The sequence below is a fragment of the Cyanistes caeruleus genome, chromosome 10 (assembly GCF_971803275.1).
Source record: "Cyanistes caeruleus chromosome 10, bCyaCae1.hap1.1, whole genome shotgun sequence".
In the NCBI taxonomy this organism is placed as follows: Eukaryota; Metazoa; Chordata; class Aves; order Passeriformes; family Paridae; genus Cyanistes; species Cyanistes caeruleus.
Genome location: NC_141710.1, coordinates 6,948,957 through 6,967,700, shown reverse-complemented (window position 1 = coordinate 6,967,700; position 18,744 = coordinate 6,948,957). Strand labels below are relative to the sequence as shown.

At 38.4% G+C, this 18,744-nt stretch overlaps 1 long non-coding RNA gene across 2 annotated transcripts in view; it reads right to left on the bottom strand.

The window, feature by feature from the left end:
* Window positions 1-18,744, bottom strand: part of LOC111933226 (uncharacterized) — a 144,458-nt gene that overhangs the window by 86,808 nt on the left and 38,906 nt on the right. The window contains exon 2 of one of the 2 annotated variants that reach the window (XR_015274241.1): window positions 9,934-10,031. The exons of the other annotated variant lie outside the window; for it this stretch is intronic. This is a non-coding gene — a long non-coding RNA (uncharacterized LOC111933226). The remainder of the gene's footprint in view (window positions 1-9,933; window positions 10,032-18,744) is intronic. 2 annotated transcript variants of the gene reach the window in all.

The window sequence follows — 18,744 nt, the reverse complement described above, 5'->3', positions numbered from 1 at the left end:
CGCCAGTAATGTCTCTACACAGAAAAAAAATCCCAGTCTTTAAACTGAAATATTTTATTACTTCAGTTGGTACAGATCCATTTCAAATTCCAAAAGTACCAGAGTGTTTAAATTAGCATCTTTGGAAGGATAAGTCTCTACAATGAATAAGGCCACATCTAGATCCCCATTAAAACTAAACTGCTGTAACTGTCAAGCACAAAAAATTAAGTGGTCTGTCTCATGGAACTGCTCTGCACCAGCCCAAAGGAGAGATCAACAACACAACTGCTGAAACCATACTCCACTACAAGTTTGGATCTCCAGACATAAGGAATAAATCAGAGAAGAAATAGAAACACACAAAGATAAAAAAAAAAACCAAATAATCTGAGTTTCTGAGCATATGACCTTAGCCAGCCCTGCAAAGAATCCCAGAAACACCAACAGCTTGATTCAAATTCCACTGGAGTCAATGGAGAAGCTCCCTTTGGCTTCAACAGTTTCTGATTTAGACTCGTACTGAGTTTTCTGCTCCCCAAGGTTTGTGTCATTCCTGAGCACTGATTTTGAGAACACCTGTCCAAGACCCACAATCTACTCAAGTTAAATAAAAAGTACAGTTCTAAGACAGCAGAAATTTGTGCTCTGGGTTTCACAAGTCATCTCCTTGTGTGACTTCTCACATAACATAAGCCACATCTAGAAAAGTCTGAAAAAGCCCTCACAGAATTTCAAACTCCTTCCAACCATGTTTTTCAGCTGATGCCACTACATTTTGCAGAAAGTGGTTCAAAGTGCCCATGCACAGACATTTGCATACACCACCTCAGGCAACAGCAGCTGGTGAGCATTGCAGTCACACTGCTGATTTCTATTTAAAAAAATCTGACAGCCAAGGGGTTTGTTATACATTTATTTAATCAATCAATAGTGGGCATTCAGATACTGAAGCTGTCAAACAGAAGACATAAATAGAACTGTAACTGCACTTCATTATAAGGTCTCATCAGACTTATTGATGCTATTTGAATGAGTGAATGCACTTCCCTCAGTATCCTGGTAACAGCAGCTCAAAAACATATTCTTTAACTTGAGATAAGCTTTCCCCACACAGAAAAGATTTCACCTTGGAGGAAGGTAATGAACTTAAAAATAGATTCTGCCATACTTTTTAAGAAAGGTACAGTAAGCTCTTAGGTATTTACAGCATTTTAAAGTCTGGATGCTATTCCAGTTACAGTGTCTCCATCACAATGGGAGACTCATCCTCCCCCTGAAAGCTCTGTCTGGGACTGCACAATGTGCTCAGCAGATCCAATACAGACACACACACACACACACACTGATGTATTCTGAGGATTTAGCAACAACTCTGGGAGAAATATCTGAAGTGGTCTGGAACTTTCCACATATAACAGGGTTTTAATACTTCCTTCAAACCCAAATAAAAAATAGTGAAATTATTTTTAATCATCATGCAGTATTTCATTTAATAAATTGATATAAATACTAAATTAAATTCTCTGCCAATGAATTAAATTGAAACAAATGAAAATGCTTTGATGAAGAAAAGCTGGAAAAGTCATGCAGGGCAAATATTTAGACTAAAAAATTAAAAGCAAGCAATAGTTTTTGGTGGGCTATTAAAGGTTTAATTAATTAATAGTCAAAAAGTATACAATACTAAAACCATATGTAATTCTGAAAAAAATTAAGGAAAGAGAAAATGTAAAAGTCAGTAACATTTTCATTAAAAACAAATTCTTCCCATATAAACAGAATTAAACATTTACAACTAAACCACACGACACAGTATTTCCATCTGTACCAGTGGTCCTGATACAAGTGTTGAGAGTCTTGTCTCACTCCCTATATGACAAAATAAAAATAAAAAAAGAAAGTAATGCAAGCCTTGAGTGCTGCATATCTAATTCAGATAAGAATTGGACTTTAAATGCCTAGGGAAAGGTCTCATTTTGGAGACAGCTGTTTTCAAATGGAACTCTTGGCCTCAAAGAGCTGGCACAAGTTGAGCTCATCAAATGCTCCAGTAGGAGATGGTGGCTCCTGCCCCCATTTCTTCAAAAATGAGCATGCCAGAGTTGTAATGTATGTCCCAACCCAGTGTCCCTCCACATCAGCTCAGAAACGTGAGGTTGCAGGACAGAAGCAGCCTCCTAGATCACACAGAAAGCTTCTATAGTGCAAGGAAGGATCTTTAAAATGCCAGGGGTTTTGGTATTTGCTTGTATAAACACTGTTCCTCAATATCCACAATCTGTTGGCACTGATCAAAAACTTGATTAGACACAAATGCTGCTACCATAAGGTCAGGGGTGATGTAAATAAAAATAAAAGTAAGAAGTCCTTCAAATTATTTTTATTTTTACTTCTGAATTTTTTTCTTGTTGGATTTCTCCACCAGTGGTTTAAAATCTTCATATGTTAACATTCTTGAGGAGGGAGGACATGTACTAAGAAAACCACATTTCTCAAACTAATGGGAGACCATTTTCAAGTTTATTGCATATCTCTCTGTGCTTGTTAAAATAATTACCTGGTCTTCTTATCACTTAATTGATCATTTACTCCTCAACAGGAATATAAAGAGTTATGAGAGCCAACATTAAGAAAAAGTCTCAGACGATAACCCATCTTTTTTTCATGCCTTAAACTGCTCTCTGAGCAAAATAGATCAGACCACCACCATGAAGGGAACAAATTATGTCACCTCTAACTATTGAGAGATTTCTTGTATGTTGTTCTTTAGCAGCAGCTACCCACATCATAGAGGGATTCAGTAAGACAACTTCTAATGGTTTTTGTACTAAACACCTTTTGTTTAGCACAAATACTCTCCTGTGGTCACAAGAAAAACATTAGACTTAGTCCAAAGTGATGAACAAAAAGAATGAAGGAGCTGAACTACTAGAAAGGCACAAACAGAATCCAAAAGCAGCAGCCCCTTGCTCTCTCAGGAAGAGCAGAGGGCACACCAGAAGGAGAGATGTGCTGCTGAGGTGTGTGTGTCTCTTCAGATCAGCTGTCAGTAGCTCTTGGAAAGGATCCATAACTACCATGAACTGCTAAAAAGGTAATCACCTCAAAAAAACACCAGATTTAGCAAGACATGGTTAGGGGCAGTTGGCCTTGGTTCTCCACAGTTCACAGATAATTCTGTGCTCACAGGCTTTGTAACACAAAACTACACAGCTGATCTATAATCCTCATTTCTGCCTTCCAGATATCCTCTATACCCTCATCTTCCATATATCTTCATCCGTCCTCTACCAGCAAAATAACTGCCTGTAAAAGATCTGCCTCTTTCTGCAGATGAAAAACAGCCTAAATCATGGTCTTGTTCTCAGCATTTTATTTCAGGATACAGAACTCAAAAAAAAAAAAAAAAAAAGAAAATCTTTTATGACTACCACACCTAGAGCAAGAGCAGGGGAAGAAACCAATGGTAATACTGGGAAATTCCCTTTCCAGATCTCTTGGAATAAAACTCCTATGTTCCCACTGAATCAGCTACTGTAAGTGAGCCATCCCTCCACTCCTGACTGTAATTCTCTGTCAGGTTCCTCTACCCATTGAAAAATATGCAGATTATTTTCTTTTCTTTGAGCAAAATGTCCTGCAATGGAAATTCATTACTTCACTTAGGTACAATAAAAACATGTTCAAAAGGAAACACCACCTGTTCCTAGCAGATGGTAAATTAGCATTGAAAAGGGTTACCTGTGCTGGAAACCCCATTCTCTAATTCTACCACAAGAGGTAAATCAGTAGTGTATGTCACAAAAAAGCCTGTCTGATTTAGTACTTTTACCCCAGGAGCAGGCCTGCAGTGCACACTGATACTCATCCATTCTCTTACACTGATGCCCATTTATCAAATGTCCAAAAGTGTGCCAAGCCTGCAGCATGGCAAAATGAGCTTGGCTGTAAGCAACTGCATTTACACAGCTTAATGACCCTTGCTGAGGAACTTCAGTACCCCACACACTAACCCACCTCAGGATTTCCTTATAAATACCTCTAGTTACTTTTCTTGTCAACTTTATTCCTCTGTTCTTTCAAAGAAATTTCCAGAATCAAAATTGAGATTGATGCAATCGCTGCTTTCATGCTTGATCTTCATCTGTAATGCCATCTGACAGTCATGTGTGCAACAAAAATTGAAAGTAACCATGAACAATGTAAACATCATCAATCTTTAATGAGGTCTTAATATGTGAAGCTTGTACTTGTCTGTGAGTCAGAGACCATAACCCTTTTCCACCAATCTCAGCCCACAGTGAGTTACAATACTCTGAATTTTTTTCATTGCTATCAAAGTTGCAAGAAAGAAGGAAAGATTCTTCTGCACTTAAGGCACTTCCAGTTTATTAAAAGGCTTTCTAATGTGAAAAAAGCTCACATAGTCACTCTTGCAGCAGCTGCATTACCATTATTTTCACCACTCCAAGCACAAAATGAGATTATGAAGGGGGTTCAAGAGCTGGATTTAAATCCAATTCTGCAGCTTCTGTACGTGTGTTAAAGTAATCTTGTGGGATTTGGAGGTACAGACCTCAATATCTTAATCTACAGCTTTTTCAAACATCTAGGTCATTGGCAATGTCACTGGTGCTTTTATTCTAACTAAATCAAAGGGATAATCAGAAATATAATCCCTGACCAGTTAGTTGCCTTCAAGTCACCAAAAATACACTTGCAGCAATGAATCTGTCTTGCTGTGGAAGGCCTTGGTAGAGCAGCTCGTATGAACCCTTTCAAAATAAGGGATACACTGTTCAAAGCAGAAACTGATGCATTCCAGTCTATCTGAATGACTTTGTAAGAACAAGGACTAGAGATCAAAAACAGAAGCCAGCCTCAAAGCACCACAATAAACACCTGCCAAGACTGCATTCTGTAAAGGCAGAGAATTCTTTAAAAAAATCGAATACGATTCCGCATCTGATTCTGGCACTGACAAGAAGGGCTGAGCCTGGGCTTCCCAAAATGCAGCAGCCACGGCTGAAATGCCAGCAGTGGATTAAACCAGCCCTGTGTTCACCAGCTGCCAGCTGAACATCCCCCAGATATAAACCCTGAACGTGGGCTCACCCTACAGTGTCCTAACAGTGAGCAGGCAGCAGCAACAGAGCTCTCGGCTTACAGAAGTTCTTCCTGCCTTGCTCTGATAATATCCTTTTAACAGAGAATACCTCTGCATTATTTTTGGGGGGATGGGGCTTTCCTACCTGATGAGGAAGATTATCAGCACTATCACTGGGTTCTACCTCCAGAGACAGGCACAGAAAAGCACATCAATTATAATTGAGCTGTGGGACTGACTAGAAGATGAATCACTCAGCCACTGCAGACCTGGGGTTTTGTGCAAATACCTCTAGAAGCAGTGAGAACACCATAGCAATGCAAGAGAAATTCATCTTCCTAATGTCAGCTAAACCAAAAAACCCTGATAATTTATATGAACACATGAAAACCCCTCTGTGACCTATCTCAAAATCACACCAAGTATGTTCCAAAGAGTAAGCAAGAACTTCTGGATCCTTCCTCCCTTTTGCTGCACCTGGTTTTCATTCACTACTGTGCTGCAGAGCCCGGTAAAAAGAACAGTCAGGCAGCCTTCACTGCTCATTTAATTCTCTATCATCTTTCCCTCACTCTCCTCCCCTGTCTTTGCTGTACCACCACCACTTTTGGAGAGCCTCAGCTGCTCTCTGACCCCTAACCAGTTCTATTAACTATTTCAAGACTGTAGCAGTGGGAGGAAGAGGCCAGAAACAGCCACAGCTCCACCAGGGTAATAGAGCCATGCCATGGCTCTGTGCCTGAGCAGTGCTGGACAGCACCAGGAGCTCAGCCTGGCCCTGCTCTGTACAGGAACAGGTAACTGAGAAAGCAGCAGCCACAGACACATCCTCATTTCTCTTTCAATCCATTCCGTTTTCCATCTTCCACTTCAGGGTCTTGGCAAAGGCTGCCTCACTGAGCATATTTTTCAAAGAGAGAATGAGTACACTGCCATATAAATAGTCCTGTCATGTTTTATGCTCTTATCTCAATTTTATGATTTTATATCAACCTAGATTCTGTGGGTTTTATGGTCCCTATGGCACAATGAGGTATACAGCCTATAGAAACATTCATGTCTTTCCCACCTGAAGTTAAAATTGACTCAATACTGCTTTTGTACAAATGGTACTTTCTGGTGTACATTCTTTTGCATTAGTCCACATTATATCTCACCAACAAGATTCCATTGCAGTTTATTTTTAAAATTCCCAGTGAAACTGAGGTAGAGGTAACACCTTAGAATTGATATTGTATAAGGCGCTCACACTAATATGGTTTTCAAGGCCTCATATCTCCATGCACTCTCTTCAGACTGGAATGATATCTGCAATTACAATTGACATAATTGACCATTCTATTATTTTATTATCAAAAGGACATTAATCTAAAATCTGAAGCAGTCCAACCCACGGAATTTTATACAAATCTCTGCATTGCCGTGGTCTCTCCCAAAAACCAGGTGAGATAATGTTATAAGTGCCAAAATGCTCAGAGTGCCCAAAATAATAGAAATCAAAGGACAAAACTATCACTAGAAGGAAGGAAACAAACAAAACCCCACTATTTCAGTTTGGTCCAATAAAAACATGAAAATTAACTATAACAGAGTGATACATAAAAACTGTAAAATTATGCAAGTGGTCCAATAGCAACACGATACATCATTAGTACAGCCCCCAAACAGCAGGTTGTTAATTGTTGCTCCCATCATTTACCATCTTTTAACACTGCAGATACCAATCAACTGCTTGAATTGGAGAATGTGCTTCCATTCCTACAGAATCAAGATGGTCTGGCAACTTCTTGAATGTTTTTTGTCTTCTTTTCCTTTGGTTTATGGCAAAGGTCATCAAACCCTTGATACTAAAATTTCTGCACAAATCACTGTTCTGCCCATTAAAAATTTCAAATTTAAGCCACATGCATTTTTTATTTCACAAAGCAGGAATGAGAGGGTTGGAAATTAAAATCTCAAAATTCCACTTCTCATTTTAGCCTTAATAACAAGGTTTAGGCATAATATAATCTCTCCTGTCTACCTTTGATTGGCTTCATATGATACAAATCAAACAGAACTCACTAAAAAATCCCTTGCTAATTCAATATGCCCCTTGTTACCTACTAACTGAGCACATTGTTGCAACTAGCTGTTTAAATAAGAAATTGTTCGATATTTGAACAATCTGAAGATACCAATCCAGAAAGAAATCCTGTAATGACAGGCAATTTTATTATTTTTTGAGAGAGATAAATTGCCCTTCTGTTCAAATTGTTAGCATTTTATCAAGAACTGTTCTAACAATGGGCTTGCAGAGCCTGGACCACAACTTGAAATGCATTGCATCCTTTAGTTTCTTAAGAGAAAATCCTTGATGTTTTGTCTTTGCAAAGTTGGTCTAGAGAAATTTTTCAGTGTGTGCTTCACTGTCTCACAGTCATTGCTAATGAACCATTTCTTCCAGATCAATTCCTACAAAAGTCCTATTCAGGAGACACAGAAGAGCACTGTTCCTTCCACTGGCATACCTTGAAAATTTGGGGGTTTTTTATTTTCAGAGAAAAAATAAAGTTATTTAATCTCTATATGTTGTCAGAGACTAATTTTGGGTATTAGCTGTCCCTTCCACTTCTGAAGGACATTAGGGGAAACACACCTTCCCCAGCTGACCACTATGGTCAGCAAAGCATTAAGGGAAAATAGAAACTTACCTTCCTAAAGGCACGAAAGTAAATGGAAAATTAATGTCAACATGAAATGCATGGCATGTTAGGGAAAATGAAAAGCCTTCCTGATTCTCCTTTTCAAAGAATCACAGAAGCTGAAAGGATCTCTGGAGAGCATTCAGTTTAATCAACACCTGTGCTCAGATCATGGAATGTTAAGGGCTTGATAGGGGCCTTAAAGTTAATCCAGCCCCAACCCCCTGCCATGTGCAGGGACACCTCCCACCATCCCAGGTTGCTCAAGGCCTTATCCAACCCAGCCATGAACACTTCCAGTTTTGGGGCACCCACAACTTCCCTGGGTAACCTGTTCCAGTGTCTCACCACTCTCACAGTAAAGAATTTCCTCCTGCAACTTATTTTCCCTTAGCCTAGCAGCTACCTTGTGCTGACCTTACTTCTGTTCAGCCCCACATCTGCCTTTGAACTGTCTCTATTGTCTTTCTCTAATAATCAGAATACAGAAGATTACAAACCTGTATTCATTTTCTCTCAACGTGAACAAATTTAATTTCCTTCATGCATAACCCAGCACTCACATATGAATGAAATATCTCTACAAAGAACCAGAGATTTCACTTTAGACTGCTTATGTCCACCCACTACCAGAAGTGATGAGAAGTACAACCTGTACATCTATACTCTGTCACACAGATCATTTCATCTTTAGACATTTCTGTATTGTAATTTTCATCTCCAGAATCCTGCTTATCAGCCTGCCCAATATTTCAAATAAAAGACTGCTTGTATTAAAGTCATGAAAAGTTTAGAAAAAAAGAAGAAGGTAGGGGGGAGTTATCCCAATAGGTCTCTTTTGTGTAGCACAAAGCAAGTGTAACTCTGGAATGCCTTCCACCTACTCCATCGCAGGTTTGAGTGGCAGCTGCTCCAGTAAAACAATAGCAGCTATGCAGATGCTGATGCCAGACAATGGCTTGACACCAATGAACTACAGCATAGTTACATTGTGCTCAAAATCTGATTGAAGTGGTAAGATTGGAATATTGGAATGACAGTTGGAATGCTTTTATCTCCTTTTCTTCCTGTGTTTCTACATAACTTTACTGCGTTACCTAAGCTGAAACTGACTGACCATCCTATAGTGTTACAATAAAAAAAAGGGGGCTTTGCACAATGGCTTTCCTTGCATTGTAAATTTCTTCAGTGTAGATTTTACAAACACACACACCCCAAGTGGGACTCTTTATTTAAACTGATGTTTAAATGCCTTTTATTACTTAGTTTTCTGAGACCCCAGAAAGCAGCAGTACTTTCAGATCATGGACTTGACTGGGCAGAAAATACATGCATTTAGAGAAAAGAAAACCTTGCAAGACCTGTTACACCTCTGGACCTGTCAGACCCCCCTCAAAATCTCTGTACTATCATTAATTGAGTCTCTTAAGAATACAACATCAAAGACATCTCTCTGTATGTGTACATATATTTATTGTCCCAAGTAACAAAGAAACTATGCATCCACTATGTAAATAATCAGCATTCAACTGCAAGAGAGCACTAAATACTAAAAAAAAAATTAAATATGTAGTTTTATCTACAATGTTCTTGTTGGATTTAGATCTGATTAGAGTTATCTGTTTATGTTTTTCTAGAGAAGCTAATCTGGAATATTGAGTTACACAAGTCTCAAATGCCACTTAATTATAATTATGATGAAAAATCAGCCAATGATACAGTGGTTTGACTTTCCTGAAGAACCCTGTATTTTGGTGGAAAAAGTCCTTTTCTTCTAATTTCTCAAATTCAAGAATTTGGATTTTTTTAGATTGTCCATATATTGTTTTTTCCTTATTTTTTTTAAAGGTCAAATAATTAGCTTTTTCTCCAGCCTTGAAATTTGATTTTTTTTTTATTTTTAACATAGTAGTTCTATTCTGCCTACCCAGTAACAACAGGGTTTTGAATTTATGACCTTCAAAAAACCTGGCACAAATTAAACCACACAGCTTTCCCTGATAAAGGTAATTAAAGAGAGGAACCTATATGCTCAAAAGAATTGAGATCCTAAGCTACCACCAAAACTAAAGGAATTTTAAAAATAGGTAGGATTTAGCAATTCTGGGCCCACTGATCCTTTTAAACACTGATGAAGATAAAAGAAATGAAGTCATTTACCTGATTATTGACATCAGCCAGTGCTAGAATTACGACCCAGGTCTCCTGCCATTCCTTCCAAAGACGCTGCATTTCAATACTACTCTTTCCTCTCGTTTCTAAAAAAATATATATAGATTAAAATAGTTGATGAAACTTGTAGCCATGTTCTGTTTGGCACATGAAGATCCCCAGAAGAAAAATCACGATATACATAATATATGACATTGTATAAGGCTGTAGCAAGATTTTTAAAGCTTGAGCTAGCAGGGAGGCACAGCTTAGCTAGATCCTGTTAGAGCTACTTTTACCTAACTATTAGGCCAATAAAAATCTAATCCAAGCCTCAAACACAACTTTTGGTTGCCTCAGAGCCCCCAGGTTCATTTACCATCAGATCTGGCCACAGGTTTCATATACTTAATATTTACTGAGCAATTTTCCTGGGTTTGGTACTGAAAAAAATGCAGAAAAGAGACCATGGTCCTATTCCTCATTCATACTTTTTAGAAAAAAAACCCAAGAACTATTCCCAAGAACTTTAAAGGGTACATACTGTAAAAGAAAAAAGGCAAGCAAGCAGCTATGAAGTGCTTGCTTCACAAGCTTGTAAAATTATTGCCAATATTTTGATGACCTGCAAAAAAAGCTTTTACTGATATGGACATTTTTAACTGACACTCCTATCTGGGTTTGTAAGAATCAATCTGGTTCCACACCAGGCTCTGCTCCCCTCACCACAAGCTCCACGTGTTGTGTCTTTTCACATACATTTGGAATTTAACATATGGCAAAAGCAGCTTAGTTGTGGAGCTGGACTGCCCTTTTCTTCTCTCACCCACAGACACATTTTTCTCCTCTTTTTCCCTGTTATTTGTGGAAAGACATTACAATCCTCACACTACTGCATTCTTCACAGCAAGAATCCTGTCTGCTTGCAAACGTCAACAGGGCTCTTACACAAAGAGGAAAAATGCAATACCATCAGACTGGTTAAATGAATAAATGCCTTTGCCACAATTCTAAGTCATCCATTCCATGGGAAACTGCAGAGACCGTCCTTCTGCTTGATTTATGATACCCTGTTAGCTACAGAATTACTTAGTAAAATCAGTTTGGCTTGATGTAAAATTCTGTCTCTTCACCAGGAGAAAAAAAATAGTGTAAGCCCCACAAAAAGAAGACATTAATTTAGGAATAGTTGGGCTATCATGGACTTATCAAAATAAAGCTAGAGACATAAATCAATTCTACTGCCTGGACAAAGATAAATCAATAAAGCTCAGAAAGACATTATTGATTCTGTAGCCATCACTCAAAGGCTCTTCATTTGATTCCTCAGCCATCTGTTTAATTGAAATGATAATTCTGATAACTTCTGGTGAGCCCTCAGCATGTTGACTTTGATACAATGTTATTCAATCAAATACAGATGGCTATGACCTCCTGTCAGTGAGAACCCTAAATGTGTTATCCACATGGATCAGCTTGGATAGACACATTTTGTTATAAACAAGATGCTTTTGTCTAAACTTTTTCTTACATGACCCTGAGCAGGTGAGTCTTTTGTTCAAACCATCCTCTAGTTCCAACTAATTTCATCCCTTCAACTCACCAGTAGCTGAAGGGCAAACTAAACAGTTAAAAAGAGTGTTCGGTGTGCATCCTTCCAACATCCTTCTTATTTTCTTAATTTCTGCACAGGGAATCATTTGTTTGTATCTACTCCTTGGGTTGTACCTCATCAGCATAAAGATAGAAACAGAGAAGCTGTAAAAAGTGTCTTCAGTACAGACATTTTGGTGATTTTATGGATTTGTTACCCAAAATCGAACAGAAGGAAAAATATTATTCATCTGCAAGCTAAGATGGCAATGCATTGGGATGTGTGCATTAATTGCATAAACCTAAGAAAAAGCACTGCACAAAATTAAGCAGTGACTCTATGCTGAGAATCTATAACCAATATTAAATTATTTCCTCCCTTTGGAGAAGTTCCTTGTCAAGTACTAAAATAAAGACTCGGGTTCTTTTCTATGACAACATACAAGGGAGTTATTTTCTTCTTTGCTCAAAAAGCAAGACAGAGCTCCTGGTGCACTATAGAATCTTACTCCTCCGTCATTAAGCAAAATGCACTCTACTGCACTGCAGGAAGAAAGCAGCAACATATTGTACACCCTTCTTCTGGTGCTATAATTAGACAGCAGAACAGAAATGCACATCAGAATCTGAGGGTATCGACTGAAAATTTTTAAGCTGTGAAGTGCATTTGGCACAAGCTTTCCCCACCAAAGTTAACTTCACCCTAAACTAGAAGAGCTCCAAGGCATAAAATAATACACACCATAATTAAGACAAAAAGGTCAGATTTTGCAATTCTGCTACTTTGTTTTTAATCATACTTTAAGTACAGAATAAAAATCAGGGCTGCACTAGCCTGAAAACCAGAGAAAATAAATATATATTAAATCTAAAGGAGCTAAAACCATAATACCTATGCTACATTCATGTATTACACCAGCACTGGGAAATGATGTAAAGCAACACTAAGTTATAGATTATTGGAATGTATATAGAAACAGAGTACTTGACAGTGTAAATGGTGTCCTATTCCCAAATAAAGGATCTAACCTAAGTAAAAATTAAAGTATTGAATGTCCAGCTATAAACTGCTCTGTAGCACAGAATTGTACCCTGGCAGCAACCTTCTAAAATAACTGGAATTTTTGCTGTGCTTATTGCAGTGCAGCAGAACTAAGGGGGGAAGTTGCTCAAATATAGACATTTGCTTAAAGAAATGGCATCTTAGTATGAAGAAAGGCACAGTGGTGAGCTCTGGAAGCAGCTGCCTTCCCTCCAGCAGGAGGACTCGTCTCAGAAAACACTTAGCTCTGCCTTCCACGGGTCAGCGCCTGCCTGAGCAGGCTTGGAGAGAACATCCTGGAACTCTCCTGTGCTTCAGATTCTCCATGAAGCATGCGAGCACCTGCTGCCTGTCAAACAATGAATTCCTTGTATCTGGACTGAGAAACCCAGAAAACTGTGAAGCAGAAAGTTGTATGGAGTAAGGGGAATTTTGGATCGCTCTCCAGCAGGCAAGAGAACACTTCTGACCAAAAGTCAACTTCAGATTTTATTTGGTTGTAGGTTTGTCATTCCTGCTCAGGAGGAAGTTATGGTGAAATTACAGCCCTGCCTTCTCCCAAATCATTGCTGTGGACAATATATTCCTTCCAGGAAACGTGAAGGAAAGAATCCATGTGTACCACAAGAGCAGTAAATTGGCTCCAAGATAACGAGCTCAATACATAACTTCTCCCCTTCCATGCCCATCAAAAAGTCAGAAGGTACCAAACTTCCAAACTTTTACAATATTCCTTAGAAGAGAACTGAAAGAGGGTTTGTTTTTCCCCTGCAGGAAGAGGGCACTAGCCTATTGGCAGGAGTTTTAGCCCACACTGGAGCCAGCTATCATATACTGTTGAACTAATCTTACAGCACCGTCCACTGCAGAGCCCCATGTCAGCATAAATGGGAAATTATACTTTCTGCAATGATCCTACATTTTAACAGCATTTTCTAGTAGCAGCAAATAGAGTTAGAGAAGAATTTGCTTAGAGAAGCAGGGACTGAAAAAAGCTGCACGCTTCTTCACCCCCATTTTCAGTGTCTGTAACAGAAGTAACAACATTTCAGAGTATAATGCTGGCACAGCACACCAACAAATTCTGTAGCTAGAGGGTAGATGATAACTTAGTACCATAGCACAAACTATTTGCAATACAGCTACTTCTTATTAACATCAATTAATATGCTATTTACACAAGCAATACTCTTTACTTATAGAGCTAAAATAACTAAACCAAGTCATGTAAGGAGGCTTTTTTGTAACAAAGAAAAATCCCTTAAGGAATTTTTAATTTCAGTCCTAATTTATGTGTCTATCATGATGAAAAAACTTGAAAGAAGTTATTTTCCCATATATGAAGCCTATCAGCTGTCTATTACTGCTACAGTTTATGATTTTTAATACTGCTATAGCTCATCAGGGAATAAAGTGTCTCAAAGATGGGAAGGGGACAGAGAACACTATATAATCAGTATTCTAAGTAAGTACCATTGTGTTAAATGGCCTTCTCACTCTCTTTGGTATAGAAAATTGAATATGAAAAGCAAATACAGAGGCAGAGAGTGGCAAAAAATTGTTCTGCCTGGAATACAGAATGCAATCATATCCAATTAAAGTCAATAAATATCATTTGCTGGTGCAAGCCTAGGAAAGAACAATTTGTACAACAAACATTTTGATAAATAATTTTTCATATAAATTTACCTTTTTCTTTAGCTATTGATTACCATTACAGAGCAGAAAATATTGACATGTGCATGAAACCATAACGAGCTAAAATCAAGTTTCAGATGGAGTATCTCTGGTTTGTCTCCGTGCTTAGAATTAAACAGAAATGCTCAGCTTCTGCAATAGATTCTGTAACTGGCTCTACCATAGAGCTGTCAAGGTTGACTAACCACCCAAGACATCATTCTCATGTAATCTCCCTGAGAAGCTGTGACAGTGCAGAGATGCCAGTCTGTGAAGGGGATTTACCTCCCAGCCGGGTTCTGCTGATTATGAGGCTTCTGGGCCACCCTGGCTTCGCACACAAGAAAACAAAATCAGAGTAGAAACTTTAAATCACACCAGCTCATTGGCAGAGATTGAGGGATCAGGTTTTCTTACTGCAAAAGTCCTGAGCTTTACTCCAGTTTCTCCCTCTGCACCAGTGACTGGGGGCTGTTCATCCTCCCAGGATGAAGGGCCTTACAAGTCAAAATTAAGGTGATAATGTATCATTTTAAATTATATTCTTTGTACAGACAATCCAGATTCACTGCCTATTCATCTGGGGGGAAAAGAGCATCTTTACATTTGTTATTAAGAGTAAGTTCACTACAAAATACGTTAAGACTACTCAACTAAAAATGAGTAAATTGATACAAGTTCTAAGAATTAAAAAAAAAACAACAAAAACCACTACTGGTGTGCTGAGAATAAATTTTTATAAAGATCTCATAAAAAAATCATTCTTCTGTCTGTTTTATAAACATTTTGAAGAAACATTATGAAAATTCATCCAAGAATGTTGTTTCAAAGGAAAGAATTATTTTAACTGTGAAAAAACCCTCATTTTCTAATTCACATGACCAGATGAACAGCTAAAAAGTCTGGCACCAAGCTAAGCTTTATAGACTAGGAAAAAAAAGAAAAAAAACAAAACACACACACACAAAAGAAAAAAAGACAGAGGGAAAAAAACACAGAAGATATTACAGAGGCAGGGACTGTTAGAGGAACACACCATTATACTGTTTAAGGCAAATGGGGTCAAAACTTAGTTTGCAGAAAATATTCTCATTGTCAGTCTGATCCTTTCTATGAAGGACAATATTCTCCAGCCCTACACATGGGTCCTTCTCCTATTTCCAGCTCTTCTGTCCAGCAGGCCTGGTGAAGGAATTAGTAAAGGATTTTTGGCACCGTTTTGGAAAGGGTGGTGTCAGAGCAACAGAGGCCTGCACTTAATTTCATGGATGAACTAAAGCACAATGGATTCTCATCCTAAACCTCTCCCAGAGAAACCTTCCACCCCAACAAACATTTTTGCTGAGCCAGCTGCTATTCCTCCTGGGTTGTCCCGTGCTGGTTTTGCAGCAGCAGAGGAAGCTGAGGTATGACACTGCTGACAGAGCTGGAAATCATGGAAACACAGAGTGGCTTGGGTTGGAAGGGGCCTTTAGTACAACCCCACTGCGATCAGCAGGGACATCTGCAGCTGGGTCAGGCTGGGCAGAGACAAGTGACCCATTTCCATTTGAAGACACAGATTCTGAAGTTCCACCCCTACCACAATGCTAAAGGATTCCTGGGGATATTTGTGCTGTTTTTCTAAGCAGACCTAGAGAAATTGAAATCTATCCCTCCAGCTGCCTGATGAGTCTGTTTGACAGGTCACAACATTTAAATAAAGGCTCGGCGGTTTAATCTGTGCTTCACAGTGAACTTTCAGAGATGCAGTAACCAAGGGATAACCCCAGGCATTCACAAACCCTTGGATAGTTTACCATTCTACTTAAATTAAATATTCATTTATTCAAGTCTTAAGCTTTAGGAAAGTTCTTATTAACAAGAGCAAACAATGCAAGTACAAAATTGTACTAAGAAGTACTGATAAGATGGGGGCGTTTTAAGCTCTGGATCCCATTTAAATATGACCATTTCATGACCAAACCCTGGGGTTTAGTTGTGTCTTGGAGAACAGGTTCAGTATTACAGCTAGGTAAGGTAAATGTCTGCCAATACAAATATATGAGCTTTCAGGAACACATCCATTTCACTGATGTGTATGGAATTACAATTCTGTAAGAATGCTTGAATTCCAGGCTGATATAATTACAACATGGGAGGGAACCTTTTATAAATACCGTTTAAAAAAAAAATTAAAAATCGTTATTTTAAATTTTATTTATTAATTCAGAAAATATGGATAATATTGTACTCCTCAGCTGATCAGACACACCACATCCTACAGAAAAAGACAAAGAAATTGCTGTGGGCTTAATACCCTGCACTGGCACACAGAGCTTGGCTCAGTTCCTGCAATACAACAGACCTCTGACAGGTTACTGAATCTCACAGCAGGAGAGTAATTGGGGAATTGGCTAGCTAGAAAACAATTCCATTCGTGGGGGAGGCAGGTAGAATAGTGATAATTTAGCCCTTCTTTTGCTCTGTCAAGACAGAACTGAGCTCATTGTAAAACCGTGCGAAGGCCAGAAAGACACACCCGTGCGCCCCTCAGCAGCCCGAGGCTTTGGCACTCGGGCTCCTGTGGAAGATGGAAGATTAAGTAATGTCTGATTTGAGCCTTGAAACTTGAGCTTAGCTTGTGTCACATCTTAATTACCAAATTCTGGGTTCTTCTGGCTCTCCCTTTCCCAATAACAGCATCCCACCTTGATACTGAGACGCAGATTTGTTCCAACAAAGCAACAAGACAACACCAGGAGAAATCTGTAATCATCCACTGTGCCTGGTGTCTCTCCAAGGGCCCTCAGATGCCACAAGAGTACAAACAGAAAAAGATGCTCAACTTCTTGGTAGCATTATAAAATTTTAATTCTAAAGAACTCTGTAAATATAGACACAGTAGCTGTAATTAGGATGAGCCTATGTAGGATTTTCCAACTGAACAAGTCAAATCCTTTGGCTCTTGTACAAATTATATACAGTTTAATGAGAGCTATGCTGGGCTGCATTAATTATCAGATGGTACAAAACATGATTCAAGAAGCTTTGCTGCATGACTTTTAATCATCGATCTCAATGCCTGAGACTTCCCAAAAACATAAGGCCTCCCACTGAGTTATTTTACAACCGTTCATTCAACAGCAACAGTCTTTTGGGATTCAAAAACTGGTTTCAGGACTGGGTTTTAAATTTCTGGCCCCTTTACAAAAGTATTTCCCACAATATCACTTCATCTCTGAGAATCACAGCTCTCAGTGACGAAATCAAAATTCAGCTCAAGAGTTTGTGTCTAATTCTTTGTCAAATACAGATTAAAGCACTCTTGATCCCCATACATCTCATGCTTAAGATTATGCTGTCCTTACCCATAAATGCACAGAGATTGGCCAAATCATGCTTCCTAAAGCTCTCCAGACTTCTTCAGGAAGAACCCTGATATAAAACAAGCTGGTCACAGGTGGTAGAAGGGACATTGGCTATAAAACACAGTGCCTCCTGAGGGAATATACAGGCTCCTAAATGTCCAGATTTTAAATTACTAGCTGCCCTACATCAAGTGCATTTATTGTAAGCAGTGAATAAGCAGCATAAAATATAGTAATCAAATATATGTTATGCCTCAATGTGATTTCAAGGCCAAGCCTAGCAAAGGACATACAAATGTGACATGTGAAGGTTCCTCCTTGGAAAGCAATGTCCTGGAAGTAGAAAACTGCACAGAAAGCTGTTGTGTGGCTTATTTAGGGTCTAGGTTAGGGTTTGAAAGTTTAAATTCTTTTAGGAAATTTGTAAGGTGTGCAGTACTGAACATGCTGGAAAGCCTACCTTACAGGGAAATTTTCTCCTTTTTTCTTGGTCATCAAAAATAGCAAGTTAGTTCATCATTCTGAAGACTCAGAACTTGCAGGTGAAGACTTTATGCTTGGAGAAACCCAAACAATTTCCCAGAAAACAAAAGCTGAATGTGCACATGTGATACTGGCTCATCTCTTCTAACATCTTCTTTATTTCCATAATTACACACCATTTTTCAAATAACACAACATGATCTGTGCCTTTCTATACCCTTAGATAAGAGCATAGTGTCTACTGCTGAGTACTATGCTGCTTATTTGAGACAAACAGAATTCATTAAAGCTGTTCAAAAAAAAGAACATGGTGATAAGTTTTTACCTACAGTTTACACAAAAAAGGGTGAAAATCTGCTGCCTTTTGTCACCAACCTAATTTTGAAGCCAAGTTAACTGCATTTTAAATGAAGGTGGCTCTGCTTCTACTTGAAAAAAAAATCTCAGTCTGTGACTGTTAATTAAATTATTAAAATAAATATCTTAAAGAAAAAGATCTTATCATACAAAGAACTTAACTTACTAAAGATGTTCTGGACTATTATTATAATGTAAATTATACAAAAATACAGGATTTGGAAAAAAATTACAAGATGTGGCATCTTAATTTCTATAAAATGGATATCATGTTACACCCTCTATTGTTTAATTTTACCTAGTCTTAGTGTTTGATAG